General features: G+C 31.2%; 1 protein-coding gene across 2 annotated transcripts in view; it reads left to right on the top strand.

Moving 5' to 3' along the window:
• Nucleotides 1-3,773, top strand: part of LOC132741316 (complexin-like) — a 51,364-nt gene extending 47,591 nt beyond the window's left edge. For both annotated transcript variants that reach the window (XM_060729447.1, XM_060729446.1), the window contains exon 6: nucleotides 2,572-3,773. The gene's annotated coding sequence lies outside the window, so the exon portion shown is untranslated. The remainder of the gene's footprint in view (nucleotides 1-2,571) is intronic.
• Nucleotides 3,774-15,909: the final 12,136 nt, after the last annotated feature.

Raw genomic sequence — 15,909 nt, 5'->3', positions numbered from 1 at the left:
TCCTTTAGTGCTTAAATCAGTAATCTTTTTTGATAAACCACCAAATATTATAAGTTTAAGAAAACCACTTAAATTCTAATGTTAAGTACTTAAAACATCTTTTTAATATGGTACACCACCGAATATAAAAAGTTTAGATATTCCTTTTATGTAAAGCACTAATAAATCATGATTACTTTAGATATTCCCTTTAGACAACCACTAAATGTTGAGTATATAAACACATATTCAAATACCATGAATAAGGGCCTGCAATATTTCTTGAAATGCATCACAAAATGAAATTTACATGATCAAATACACTACAAAATGATATGAACAATACATTTACAAAACATCAATAAATATTGATTTATTAATTTGTCAATTGAAATATTCTTTTTATTATACCACCAGTAAGGAGAGTGACTAAAGGTTTGTGAGTTTGAGCCTTGACACAGAACATGGAGCATCCATGGCAGAGCGGTTAAAGTCATTAACTTCAAATTTGCCCTATCTCTCAGTGCTGTGTCTGAATCCCACCAGGGACTTTAACTACTTTTATGTGAGGAACCTTATAATCCAGCTAGCTTATGGAACATAAGTAGTTATATTCGGGTACCAGTTAAATGTTCCTGAAATAATGCATTAAGTGGCACCTGAGGACTTTCTCCACCAGTAAAGCTGATAAGCATTTGAATATTGTTTTAACACATTTCTGAATTTTATAAGGCCTGAATATTCTTTGCGATACACACTTTAAATATTACTTGAATACTACACTACACTGCACACTAAAATACTGAAATATTCTTTTTCTATAAGGCAATTGAAATCACTTAAATCATTCCTTTTATGTACCACTGAATATACAATACATGAATATTCATTAAGTACACCACTAAATATGTATATTTACACTAATTGCTCAGTATACTGGTTGGTTGGTTCCTGAGGAATATATTCAAAAGTGTGTCCTATAAGTTTTCTTCACACTCAAACTAAAATAAATTCTGTATAAACTAAATAATTACATTACATATAATAATATATTGCAACCAATATGTTATGACACGCATTTTATTAAGATCAGAGACATATAATAAGTATATAGTGTCTATGGTTAAAGATCAAGTGATAATTGGCTATTTAGATGTTGTAAGTTCAGTGGCTTTGCTAGTACCTCTTTATTTTTTTTTACATGTGTATGTATCACATATATTTATTTTTTGTATTTTGTTTATTTTAATATTAGAGCTACATGTATTCCAATGTTCAACATTTTTTGAAGAGTCACCAGATTTTTCCCCACCTCCACAGTGTATAAAGTTTATTTAGTGCACATAGATGTCCTACATTGGCAACAGATGTAGAGTTCTCTATATTTTGAATAGTTCATTTAAAACACAAATTCGCACATAGGATACTGAATAGTTTTAGATATCATGACAATCTAATTTTGAGTATTCTTTTTGTAAAAAAAATTCATACCTATCTGGTCCACTTTAATGTAGCCCTCAAATTATTTACAAAATTTAACTCATCTTTGAATATCCCAAGAAGAATATGGGTATTTCTCTCATTGTTACCAGTAATCCTACAAAATATAATATAAATACGGTAAATATTATGTATTTATTAAACTAAGTCTCGTACCCTGTTGTATAAAAAATTTTCTTGATAGGACTTGATAGGATCAAATTCATCACTGTTCAATGTTAGTATATAGGATTTAAATGTCAAATCCATTATAGTCCGAAAACAATGGTGTACACTTTGGCACTTTGGCTGGGCTCTTTACTAATGGCATAAGGGGAACATTATGGCAACCTAGAGCTCTGAAAGGTTAAATAGCACTAAATCTGGCCACTTACGATAAAGCTCTCAATCTGACGAAAGAGTTATGAAGTGCTATATCTGGCATACGGTTATGAAGGGCTAAATCTGACCAAAGGGTTATGAAGTGCTAAATCTGACCAAAGGGTTATGAAATGCTAAATCTGACAAAGGGTTATGAAGTGCTAAATCTAAAGATGTTTAAACCATATGCCATATCCCTGTTTTTTTTGTGTGTGAGCATGCATGTGTATTAGTTATAGATCACAAATATGGTATGATATTATAAATATTGTATGCTTTGTTCAATTAAAAGTATAAAGTATAATATTATTATTCAGGTTAAAGGTTATTGAACTGTATTTCAAAGTTTTCATCTTTATGCTCAGAGAAAATCATAAGAAAATGAACCATGTTCTTAATAACTTTTTGATACATACATAATTTTATTTGAATTGTTTACTGTCCTGGATTTGCTCTCAGCTAATATAATAGTGAAAGGCAACTTTAGGAAATTGACGAAACAGTATTACATAAATTTAAGTAAACTTATGAAATAATTCAGATTGGAATTACTGTTGTATACTTTTAACATGGTATATAAACTATGATTTTTTAATAGACTTAAGATATCATAATATATACTTGGATATATTTTTAAATAGTCTTATGAGATATCAATTTATTGATTAAGTAGACTTAATATATGATTATGATCAACCCTTGGAATTATTTTTTTTTCCCTGTATATTTCAGGAGGTCCTTTAAATCAAAACATGCAACTTTCTTGATGACTGTTCTGTAATCCTGCTCAGGAATTGGATTTTAAATAAAAAGATATCAATGTTTTTTGAAAACATTGAGAAAAAAAGAAATTATGCAATTAAAATTTACTTTTAAACGTTCAAATATTTAGAGTGAAAAATGTTGTGACAGTGTATGTTAGATGGTTTTTTAGCTTAAAAATTGTAAATAGACGAGAAATCAGCTTAATAATGATGTTATCACCCACAACTGACCATAGATTACATAACTTTCCCCTTATGTGCCCTCGCAATTTTTCTTGTTTTTTTCCTTTTTCTTTCTCATGTTACATTGCTTTCAAAGAAATGGCTCGTAATTTGTAATTTGTATTTTGCCATTATCTTTAATACTATACATTCATTGGTAATATGCTAATACTTTTTCTAGAAAAGAACACTAACATAATGAATGGCCATGTTTATTTTGCAATGGTTTGTTGGAAATTAGAAATAGCAGCAGCGTATCAGGAAATAATATAGTTGTTGTTTGTTATATTGTCATGGTAGCCATCATAGAATTAAATGATTCTATTTGATTATCTCAAAACATTGTCATCAACTTGTCTCCAGCCATTTTTCCTAATTCACTAAAGTGGTGATATGAAATCACATTTGATCTCCATTGTGTATTATGGGAAATGTACCGAACCAATCCAAATGTTAGTGCAAACTTAACAGTACAGTACAATTTCAAATGCTATGTCCCTGAACAATACAAGTTGCTGTTTTATATGGAAATTCTACAGAATCTCTTAAAAAAGATATCATTGAGTTGCAATGCAGCTCCATTAATGTTCAAAGTGGGTGGGGTACTCAGCATTTTCAAACTGGGTGGGGTAGTCAGCATTTTCAAAGTGGGTGGGGTACGCATCATTTTCAAAGTGGGTGGGGTGTTCACCATTTTCAAAGTCGGTGGGGTACTCACCATTTTCAAAGTGGATGGGGTACTGAAAAATATGTAGCAGTTCCTTTTTGTTCTTAATTTTATAAGAAAGCTTTCAGCTACAGTACATTTTCAAAATGTGTATATTTATTTGACTACTTTTACAATCTTTTCAAAGTGGATGGGGTACAAAAATAATGTAACGATAATTTAAAAGTTTCAGTTAAAAATATTGTATTTAATTACAACTACTTTTAATTACATATTTGTTCATTTAACCCTTTCCCCCATGAGCATATTGTGAAAAATGGCCATTTTCACTGAAAAGCCTCCTCTAACAAGTTCAAACTGCTATGAAACTATGAAAAATGCTTCAATACTAATCAAACTTGGCACAAATGTTGACTGGACCATTGCCTTTGTAACGACATGCTCAGTCTTAAATTTCCTGTTACCATGGCAACGAGGGGACATCTCAAAATTGCCAAAAATCACTTTTTTGCCTCGATTTTTTCCATCAAAATTTACTTCAAAGTGCTGCAACTTCTCAAGGGATTGAGATAGAGTCAAAGGCTTTTCAGCGTTGGTTACACGTTACCTTATGATCAACCTGGGGTCATTTCAAGCCTCTCACAAGTCCAAAATTTTCTTGGCGATGAGGGGGACTCTGCCCCCCTTCAAACCCCCCAAACAGAAGGGGGCACATCCCCCTTCTGGCAACCCCCTGATGTATTATTTGGATGGGGGACGGCGCCGAAAAAATGGTCACTTTTTTTTACAACATTTCTCAAACGAAAAACAGTGTTTGGGGTCTAAATAGGATATTTTTTCACTGTTTGAGGCCTCAAAAAGGGGGGGGGGGGGTCAAAAAGCCGTCGAAACACGCTTATATAAGGGAAAAGGTTAAGAGAATTTCAACATAAATAAAGTATCATTTTTGCTATCTTTTCTTCTCAGATATTATAATTATCTTTCAATATTATCTCAAAATTATTCTTACACATGGTAAAAAAAAATGTGTTTTCTTTTTGGAACTATTTTTCTGTATAATTTATTCATATATAGTTAAACTACATTTGTATTTACTCTTAATAAATAAGTTAATGAATATTCAACTTGAAATTCAAGTATTGTGAAACTTGTAATTCATGTAAAACAAGTACCGGTAATATTAATTACATAAATTACTGTTAATTATTTGTTTTGTAAAACCAATTTGAATTTGAAAATTGTTACTATTAAACACAGTTTCAATCCATGACAGCTTGGTGAAAATATTATCTTTGAAGTATTCAAAATTGTATTCTGTTTTAAAGCAACTTGTTGTAAAAGACCTTGATTTAAGAATATATTTCAGTTTCAGAGTGTTTTACACCAATGTATTTTATAATAGGATGAATTGATAATTAAGTGTTGATTTTTATTCTCCCAGAACATTTTTTCCAAAACATGAACAGTTGAATTATAGTATATAATATGTTAATATTGTATAATAAGTGAATGTTATTAAGTTAAAGTTAATATTATTGAATTGAAGTAAATGTTATTATACAAGAATTATAAATATGTTTCTGTTCTGATGATGATGGTGTTTTGATAAGTTTTGTAAATGAGTCACGTCACAATAAATGGCACCACAATAATAGATGGTGAAATGATGTCACAAAAATGAAGCGATATTACTACTTTAATATAAGTATTAATTTTTGTGGTCCATTTGGAAGTCCACCACTTTTGAGTATTGAGAATTAAGTACCGCTCATTCCGGTACTAGGGGATGTGAGGGATGTTGCACTTTTTCATTATCCCTCACGTAGTCAGACTCAATCAAACCGAGTCTGCAATTTTCATGCAATTTTGCTGTTTTTAATACTTCTGGGGGATTACTTTTTTCCAGGTATTAGTTCGGATATGTACATGTAATTTGTATTTCAAACATATCAAATTATCTCAGATATCTGAAATATCATCTGTTGACATCAAAATAAACGGAAGTTAAAGAAACCGAGGTTAGCAAGTAAATAATAAAAGTGCCGATTTTTCATTGGAACTGCATTCATTACTTGATTTTATTTCTGCAAAAATACCCTTAAATGATATTTTTGAAATTGACATTTTAAAAAATTAAAATTCTCCTAGACAGTGTTAAATTTTAAAGTTAAAATAATGTGAAAAGCCTGATATTGTTGCTATTTATGTGAGGTACCATTTTATTGTGACGTTTCTCATAGTGTATTTTATGTAATATATAAATATATACGTGTTTCTGTAGATATATTTAGCTAGCTTGTACGTTCAAATTTTTTTTGATGTCCGAATAATATGTTTTACTGATATTGTCATACTTTATGTAACATGTAACTAATATACATTGTACCTTAGACTTTAAGGAGTTGAATCCATTTATAAAAATATACTAAAGTGATATGGGCAAAATTTGCCTCCCAGTTTTGAATAGCAGAAGTCAGTGTCCAGGTTTGCGGATTGTTTTATGGCGAGAGAATAGGAATTGTCTGTTGCTTCTGAAAATTAATCCATCAGTTAAACAAATTAAGTTTCAGTTTTAAGAGACGTCTTAAGTGTAATTTCCTTGTTTTACTAAAACCTATACAAAAATTAGTGTGAAAATTGGAATTTGATCACTCCCAGCTAGTTTACAGTTGTATAACATAATTTCACCGATATATCTCAATCATCCACGGTCGGCCAAAAGCATTTTGTGTAATGCAAGACTGATACACTTTATTGTCTAATAATTTGAAAATTCTACGTTTAAGAAATTTTCCAGATACATAAAATTTACTGATGTTTATAAAAATAAACAATTATTTTCTTTCTTAATGGACAGGACATAATGTGACATAAAACGAAATGACATTCAACTCACGATTGGGGTAGAATTTAGGACACCTGACAATATATTGATGTAAAAACTTAATTGTACCACAGGTGTAATTAACAATACTTAAGTTAATTTAATATTTTACTCCTATTTTGTTTCAAGTGTGATTAAAAGAAAATGAATATCAAATGATATTGTAAGAGAAAAAAATACTGTCCTACAGGAAGTAGATGAGTCGCAATCAATTTCTGTCCTAATTCAGAAAAAGAAATCAGGGTCTTTATTTTTGTTTTTCATTTTACATGACATACATGTATTTATGGATGGAACATCTTAAAGAGAATTGAGACATTATGTTTCAGAACATTATTTTGTGTTTGTCTGGATATCCGTTAAACAAGGTTACCCAGAGCAACTTTGTGCCCAGACTGCGGTAAACCATTGGAGAGTAGTAACAGATTTTCTGAGATGAGATTTTTAGCTGTATAAAATATTAAAGTATATATTTTTGGTCCCACCTACGTTAACAAAGTATTATTTCAGGAAATCCCACTGAAAATTTTTAACTTTCTATCTTACAAACAAAATTATATATTGCCAATGGAATCTTTAGTATTGTTTATCAAAAGGTATTTTAGGAGTTTGAGTTGAAACTTTTAACATGCTTGATTGAATGTATCTATAAAATCCAATCTTCAAAAAAAGGGGAAAAAATAGATTGTCTTTTGCACATGTATTAAAGTGGAAACTGGAAAATGCATAGCTTTATAAAAAGTCATTTTCTCGTGATGATCTCATTTCAATGTGGAATGGATTAAAATGAAAAAGATGTCATATTGTCATTGAAAGTATATGTCAGTTTGGAAAAAAGGTCAAAGCTCATTTTAGGCTCATTATCTGTTTTCATTTTTGTTTGCTCTGAAACATATGAAACATTCCTTTAGTTTTTAGCTTTACACAATCGAAGATTTTGTCTTAATTTTACGTAAAAAAAAAAAAGAACGACAACAAAACATTCCATTTGTCATACCTTGGCTTTAAATATAAATCTGGGGATTTTTATGGCTTGCGATATTATGTAAAGTTTTAAAACTTTGAGCAGTGTGGTCGACTGGCAATTATTTGACCGACAAGTTTGAACCCTGTTTGGATCCTGTTGTTTTCTTGAGCAAGAAATTTTAACCTTTATTGTTTTCAGTACAGGTTAGTTCCAGGAATAGACTTGCCTTTTTAAATAAGCTGTAGTGGTTTATTCACAATTGAGTTTAAACTATGTATAAACTAATAATTATGGTTTGTCAAAATAGAATTAAAGAAAAAAACCTGATTGATAATTAATATTTTGGAGAATTAAATTAATATTAAAATGTCATGGTTAATTAAGGGTTCTTTTTTTACATGATTAATTTTGCTAGTTGGATTAATAGTATAATATTATAAAGTGGAATAAATTAATATATAATTATACTGATAAGTAATGATATATACATGTAGATATATACTTATTTTTATTTATTTATTTTATTCTGTCTCTCTTATTTGTAGTCCTTCTTCAAGGCTACAATGTACTTGATTGTAATCTTAGTCTGTTATGTGATACTTTAACTATTCTTAGAATTTATAAAAAAAAAAAGTGTATATAATTTAATAGATAGAGACAAAATGTAAAATTGATACTTGAAAAACAAAATGTGTCCAAACCGGCTATTCTGCACCCGATCTTTCCCTCTAGTTTCTGTCAGAGCTTCATAGGATGATTGTTATTTGAAGGAGGTAATACTTTATTTTATTCTCATGCCTAACAAATGCCTCATCCTTACTAAAAAAAACAAAAAAAAACAACACTTTCGGGCATAAAATGCTCCGCCTAGCGGTGCTCTTGTGTTTTTTTTGTTTGTTTTTTTATATATTGAAATCTCTTTTACTTACAATGAACTGTCCCAAATTCAAAGCATAAGGCAAGACTAGTATATCATACAAAATTTAATGTAGCAAAGAAATCAGTAACACTCAGGATTTGCCTTGGTTAGAAAATTCTTTTTAGCTAAATTTGACAAGAAATTCTGTAGCCAGTTCATAAATTCTTGAACGGTGTATAGAATGTTAGCAAATGGCTGAAATTGCTAATGGCAGAATGAGCCCTGAGACTTAAGGAAAGTAATGGTTGTCGTTTAAGATACGAAATTTGCCTATGTTTTACTCAATACTACTCAAGTTATGTTGTGTTTATTTTACTCATTTTTGGTGCATTTTTATGTTTTTTTGCCACATATTATTTTGTAAAGATTGATGCAGAAATATTATTTTAATACATCAAGATACATGTATATATAAATATGCTTTTTGATTTAATTGAGCTCATATGCCTTCAATGTACATGTATACATGCATTACTGTTTCTTTATATAATGTGCAATAGTAAATATTTTCTGTTAAATTCATTTTCTTTTTTATACATTGCCCATTCTAAATTGTTACTGATTATAACATGTTTTGTGAAAAAAGAATTTTGTGTTTTTTGAGCTCAAAAAGTTAAAGCAAAGTATACAATTTTAATAAGGATTTTTTTATTCTTGTCTAAAGTAAAATTAATGTCTTTATGTCCCTAGATATAATATTCCATACCTTATAGGAATATTTTGAAGATATTTTACTTTGTGTTGGAGATTATTATAATTTTTTGTTTTGTTTTGTATTAGAGATTATATTTTTCAATCAAAGGGAGAACACTGTAACAAGATTGTTTTCTTAATTATTTACTTTTCAAATGACTGTGTCCATGTGAAGTCAACCTCGTTAGATAAGTAAAAAGAATAATTCAACACAGCTTTTGTAGAACAACAAGATAAAACAATTCTGCTGACTTTTATTTTGGGACCAAAAAAATTGAAACATTCCAGAATGTTCGTCACATGTTTATCATTTACTTTGCTATATCTATTGAAACATATTGATGAAGATTTATTGTGCAATGTTAAAAGGATGTGAAGTTTAAAATGTCAAATTTCCTATTTATACTTACATATTCCAACGCAATTGATTTATAATGTTGTTCAAATGTTTCAATATTATGTCATAAAGGAAAAAAAAAACAGTGCAAGTTATTTTAGGAAATTGTATTTATTGTAATTACTTGCAGATATTTTAGGACATGTTTTATTTTGAATGCTCACATGGTTTTGAAATCCATTTATTCAAGTGGCATTACATGTTTTCATTTTCCCCAACAATTACCATATAAATAAAGATAGAAAAGAGATGCTATTCTCTACACATGCGAGGGGTTTATCTTTTAGAACAAAAATTGTATTTTGAAATATGGCATGGTGACATGGTAAATAGTTTTGGTAATGTTGAATTAAACATCACATGAATAATTAGGATAGAATAACATGTCTCTGATAAAATCTATCTATGCTGAAATGACAATGACCCTCAGTGTAACTGACCGTATTTCTGCTTTATTTTGCCATCACTTTGAACTCCCCCCACTGAAACATATTAACATATTTCAATTTTGAAAAACTTAAATTAGTTGTATGGTAATATAACTTGATATTAATTTCATTGACAATAACTATAATAGGTAAACTTGATTAATATTTATTCATGTAATGAATGACTGATGTTATTTTTAGACTATAATAAAGTTAAAAAATAAATCAAGAAGATTTAAATGGTTATCTATTTATAAGATACTTTTTTAAACGTTGGCTGATTTACAATATGTCAATGAATCTCAAGTCTCTTTGAAATTTCAATGCCAAAGACACGTTTTTCTCAGTTGTAAAAGCTTTAAAGATGACTCCATATTATCAGATCTGCATTTGTGTTATATTTATAAAGAATCTGTTAAAGGTTTATAATTTATATAGTAAGCCAGTCTAAAAATAAAACTCTTCTGTTGATCAGTTTCAAACATGATTTTTTTTTTAATCAACAATCTGTTTGCAATAATGAAAATTTTAGACTGGTTTGCACATGAAGATTTATCCTGCTGTCTCTATAATAAGAAAAAGCTTTAAAACTTCACAATGTATGGTATATTTAGAATATCTTAATATTTATACCTGTATTTTAAAATTTCTGTTACATAATGTTCTTTTGAGAAAATTAAATTATTCAAACCAGTCTGAAAACTTGAGCACCTGATTGGTCAATTTCAAAATAGTATTTGAAATCGTCCAATGAAAAGTCAGAAGTGTCAGACTGGTTACTGAGATTGTATAGATAATATTTGTTCAAATATAGTATGTTGCTCGCATTAGGTTCTGATGTTGCATTATTATTATGTGTATTGTTAACATTGTTTTATAATGAGTTGATTTTGTTTTTTTTATTTGAAAAAATAAATCATTCACAAATAGAACATAATTGTTGTGGTATATATATATCATTTGTCTAAAGTTGTGGTTTGACTGTGTAACAACAATCCAGGAACCTGATAACATTGTACTGCCAGGGATATATATAGAAAGCTGTTGGTTTTTTAGCTCACCTGTCACAAAGTGACAGGGTGAGCTTTTGTGATCACTTTTCGTCCGGGGTCCGTCCGTCATCCGTCCGGCGTCCGTCCGTAAACTTTTACTTTAAATGACATCTCCTCATAAACCACTGAGCCAATTTCATCCAAACTTCACAGGAATGTTCCTTTGGTGGTTACCTTTAAAAATTGTTCAAAGAATTTAATTCCATGCAGAACTCTGGTTACCATGGCAACCGAAAGAAAATACTTTAAATATCTTCTTTTAAAAAATCCTAAGAGCTAGAGCTTAGATATTTGGCATGAAATATCTTCTAGTGAGTGTCTACCAAGTTTGTTCAAATTAAATCCCTGGGGTCAAAATTGGCCCTGCCCCGGGGGGTCATTGTTTTTCCCTATATGTATATATAGTAAAAACTGAGAAAATCTTCTTTTAAAGAACCCAAATAGCTAGAGCTAAGATATTCAGCATGAAACATGTTCTAATGAGTGTCTACCAAGTTTGTTCAAATAAAAGCCCTGGGGTCAAAATTGGCCCCGCCCCAGGGGGTCATTGATTTTCCCTATATGCATATAGTAAAAACTTAAAAAATCTTCTTGTAAAGAACTCAAAGAGCCAGACCTAAGATATTTAGCATTAAACATGTTGTAATGGGTGTCTACCAAGTTTGTTCAAATAAAAGCCCTGGGGTCAAAATAAGCCCCGCCCCGGGGGTCATTGATTTTCCTTATATGTGTATAGCAAAACTTACAAAAGCTTCTTTGAAAAAACCCAAATAGCTACAGTTTAGATATGAGGCATGAAACATCTTCTAGTGAGTGTCTACAAAGTTTGTTCAAATAAAAGCCTTTGGGTCAAATTGGCCCCGCCCTGGGGGGGGGGGGGGTCATTGATTTTCCCTATTTGCATATAGTAAAAATTTAAAAAATCTTCTTTGAAAAAACCCAAATAGCTAGAGTTTAGATATTAAGCATGAAACATCTTCTAGTAAGTGTCTACAAAGTTTGTTCGAATAAAAGCCCTTGGGTCAAAACTGGCCCCGCCCCAGGGGTGTCATTGTTTTTAACTATATGTGTATAGTAAAAACTTAAAAATCTTCTTTTAAAAAACCCAATGAGCTAGAGCTTAGATGATGAGCATGAAATATCTTCTTATGGATGTCTACCAAGTTTGTTCAAATAAAAGCCCTTGGGTGAAAATTGGCCATGCCAGAAAGGGGGGAGGAGAGATCATTGTTTTTCATTATATGTGTGTAGTAAAAACTTAACATTGTGAAATAAAAACTTAACATTGTGAAACATCTTCTAATGAGTGTCTTCCAAGTTTGTTTAAATAAAAGCCCTGGGTTTATATACAGGTGAGCGACCTCAGGGCCATCATGGCCCTCTTGTTCTATTACCACTGCTTCCCTTGTGTCTGAGGGGTTGCCTTTAATGTTTGAGGCATCAGAATTGCAGCCACCTTTTATTCCTACGTGATCGTTAGTGGCGACGAAATGGGTTTGAATAACTGGAGTCTATGCATCTCTTAGCATCAGCAGGTAAGTTGGGTTTTTTACCCCTGGTGTTGCATTGAAGATGGTAACACCCGAGGTTAGTCAAAATTATCTTTCCTGTTTTGGTGCTATATGACCTAAATTGTGTTGCTTTGCCATAAAATCAAAAAAACAAATACTATAAGGACTGCTTGCTTAAATGGCTGAAATTAGGCACATATTAGCACTAGCATAACTTCCTGCTGTGGCTTACATTTTTTTCCAAGAACGGGAAAAATAAAGAAATTTAATTTGTCTACTGCAATTTATAGTAATTCCATGAACATCTTTTGTGCTATTAAACACACCTCTGACAATCCAGAGCAAAATTTAAAAAAATATCTATGGTATGGAGACCACTAAACCCTTTCCCCCTTCTCACCCAAATGTTTGCTTACACATACATTTAGCCATAGCAACACCCTTGATTAGGTAGCAGAAGCCTGGTTGCACCAGTAAAGGTGATAAAAAAAAGTCATTGCTACAGTTATGGTGTCCTATGCCGATGCTTTTGCTATCTTTAAACTTAAATATTGGTCAAATTTTTTTTTAGGTTCCTGAATGGATCGTCTTCACACTGGGACACAACAACCTTTTTGACAAGACATTATGAAGACTCATAAATGACCTTGATCTTCAAGGTCAAATTTTTTAATTTTGCTTAATTTTTGCTAGAACTGGCTATAACTTTGTGATTCATGACTGGATTGTCTTCATACTTGAACATAAAACATTTAGACAAGTAGACCAAATTGACCATGACCTTTATTCTTAAATGACCTTGAACTTGAAGTTTAAATCATTACTGAATTTTGCTTGATAATTGGCTTGTGAATTGTCTTCATTCTTAAATACAACTATCTTTTGGGCAGTGTCTTAAAGAAGACCGAATTAAAGTTGACCTTGACTTTTAAATGACCTTGACCTTGAATGTCAAATTAATGTGAATTCACAGTTTATGCTATAATTGGCGGTAACTTTGTAAGTACTTGATGTAGAGCTGTCATTGATTCAATGCAAAGCATATCATTGATATATCGATATCAAGTAACTAAAATCAACGATACACCGATATATCGATAATATCCTATACTCACTTGTCTGTCATTCATTTTCATACCTGTTTCAATGATTTCAGTCAAAAACATGTTCTGTACAGTGTCTTGTCCACTGCATGATTTTTTCTATACAATATTTTTTGTCACCATTGCTATGAAATAATTCCACTATATAACAAAAGCATCACATTTGATATAAATAATTGTTTCTGCATATATTTTGGGTGAATTGTATAATTTCTAGACATTTAATTTATAAGTCAAAAGTATCGATTTTTTAAAGATCCTGTATGTTTTGTGATTGATATTGTTACTGTGTGTATCACACACTTGCAAAATATTATATATGTATATTATTATGCAAATAAAACAATTTTCCTACATCCAAGAATATGTAAAATGTGTACTGCAAATATTTGTGCACATTATATTTAATCAATAAGTTACATGCATTCATTTCTTATTGGAAAATTTGACTTAGAATTTATAGAAAATAAATTTCTAATTACCTCCCTTTATTTACGCGAAATGTTAAATTGGGTAATATCTTTATAGATAATGCTTATTTGAACTTACAAGATTGACACATCTTAATTTGAGCATCATATTTATGAAATAAAACCATGAAAAAAATGTGTTACAGGATCTTTAAAATGTGTATCGATTATTGATTGACAAAAAAATATCAACAATGCATCGATATTGTTGAAATCGATGACAGCTCTAACTTGATGTATTGTCTTCATACATGTGCACAATAATCCTTTGGACAAGACTTGATTAATTCCATCGGCGGGGGATATAGTTTTGGCGTTGTCCGTCTTTCTGTCCGTCCGTCCGTCCGAATTTCGTTTCCGGAGTAGTTCTCTGCAACTACTGGCTGTAATTCAACGAAACTTTATGGGAAACATCAATATCAAGAGGAGATGCTCATATCATTGGCTTGTTCCGGTCCGACCCTTTAACTCTGAGTTATGGCCCTTGATTAGTTATGTAGTATGCATATAGAGTAAAAATCGTTTCCGGAGTAGTTCTCTGCAACTACTGGCTGGAATTCATCGAAACTTTATGGGAATCATCAATACCAAGAGGAGATGTGCATATCGTCGGCTTGTTCCGGTCAGACACTTTAACTCAGAGTTATGGCCCTTGATTAGTTATGCAGTATGCATATGGAGTAAAAATCGTTTCCGCGCTACTATTCTGCAACTACTGGCTGGAATTCAATGAAACTTTATGGAAACCTTCAATACCAAGAGGAGATGCGCATATCGTCGGCTTGTTCCGGTCAGACACTTTAACTTAGAGTTATGGCCCTTGATTAGTTATGCAATATGCATATTGAGTAAAAATTGTTTCCGGCGTAGTTCTCTGCAACTACTGGCTGGAATTCAACAAAACTTTATGGGAATCATCAATATCAAGAGGAGATGCGCATATCGTTGGCTTGTTCCGGTCAGACCCTTTAAGTCAGAGTTATGGCCCTTGATGAGTTATGTAGTATGCATATAGAGTAAAAATCATTTCCGCACTACTTCTCTGCAACTACTGGCTGGAATTCAACGAAACTTTATGGGAACCTTCAATACCAAGAGGAGATGCGCATATCGTCGGCTTGTTCCGGTCAGACACTTTAACTCAGAGTTATGGCCCTTGATTAGTTATGCAGTATGCATATGGAGTAAAAATCTTTTCCGCGCTACTATTCTGCAACTACTGGCTGGAATTCAACGAAACTTTATGGGAACCTTCAATACCAAGAGGAGATGCGCATATCGTCGGCTTGTTCCAGTCAGACACTTTAACTCAGAGTCATGGCCCTTGATTAGTTATGCAGTATCCATATAGAAAAATATTTGTTTCCTCGCTACTTCTCTGCTTCTACTGGCTGGAATTCAATGAAACTTTATGGGATACTAAGAGGAGATGTGCATATAGTCGCCTTGTTCCAGTCAGATACTTATAACTCAGATTTATGGCCCTTGATTAGTTATGTAGTATGCATACATCTCATTGGCATTTCCAGATTTTACTATTTAACACAAAGTTATGGCTCTGTTATTGCCCTGAATATTTATCAAGTTCAAAGAATATAACTGTTTATGCCATGATTAATATATAAATAAAGCCTTATGTCTTCAGTTGTTGTGTTAATAATAACCAGTACTCGGTGGGGGATATAAATTCAATGAATTTGCTTGTCTATAAAATTATAGCACATTTAAGTCTATAGGAGGTGCAGGTTTCTATTTAAGTTTAATAAATCAATGTTATTCTTACTTTTGAATTTGAAGAAAAAAATCGTTTTCTATCAAGATTTAAGAAAAAATCTATAAAATATGCTTTTAGATCAAAATTTGGAAGAAAAAAGTATATTGTTTAAGCTATCTACATTTACAGTAGTAGGGTATTGAAGCACTACAAAATTTACTTTCTTTAAACCATTATAATTTTCACTGTCATGGAACATTGATTTTCAAAAGTAAATAA

Source organism: Ruditapes philippinarum, unplaced genomic scaffold (assembly GCF_026571515.1).
Source record: "Ruditapes philippinarum isolate M1 unplaced genomic scaffold, ASM2657151v2 ctg1458_1_1_1_1, whole genome shotgun sequence".
Lineage (NCBI taxonomy): Eukaryota > Metazoa > Mollusca > Bivalvia > Venerida > Veneridae > Ruditapes > Ruditapes philippinarum.
Note: the sequence above shows the minus strand (reverse complement) of the source record. Positions and strands in the feature narration are given on the sequence as shown.